Raw genomic sequence first — 584 nt, 5'->3', positions numbered from 1 at the left:
TGGTTTTGAACCGCCAGCCTTCTGGTTAGCAGTCAAGTGCTTTAGCCACTATGCTACCAGAGCTCCTGGTAGCAACAACATAGAATTACAAAAATAAAAGTATTGCTATTCAAGAAAAGACAATGAATGAAATAACCAAATAAAAACCTAAAAGAGACCACCTGTTATATCGAGGCTCAGTGTCCTTTCAGACAAAGATGTAGGCAAATTCCTTGGATTTTCCATTCACAATATCCTTCCTCTCTGCATGATCCTGTCCAGCCCCATAACTGCTTCCTATATTAGACACTTACAGTCACAAACTTGGGCCATGTGGAGCTCCCCAACCACTCACCACCACCATTATCACCACTGGTGCTTTCTCTTTCATTCTATCCAACATATCTCTAACAAAGTCTTCTGCTTAAAGAAGAATTTTGATTCACAGATTCATTCACTTAAAAAATACTATGGCCTACCATGTGCCAGGTACCACAGTAGGTATTGGAAAAGAGAAAACACACAAACTATCTTCTGTTTTGGACATAGGTGTAGAGTGTCCAAGGACAGATGATAGATAGATAGAAAGATAGATAATTGAGATT

Source organism: Orycteropus afer, unplaced genomic scaffold, assembly GCF_000298275.1.
Source record: "Orycteropus afer afer isolate SDZICR_OR568_19922 unplaced genomic scaffold, OryAfe1.0 scaffold00315, whole genome shotgun sequence".
NCBI lineage: Eukaryota > Metazoa > Chordata > Mammalia > Tubulidentata > Orycteropodidae > Orycteropus > Orycteropus afer.
This window is presented reverse-complemented; position numbering follows the sequence as displayed.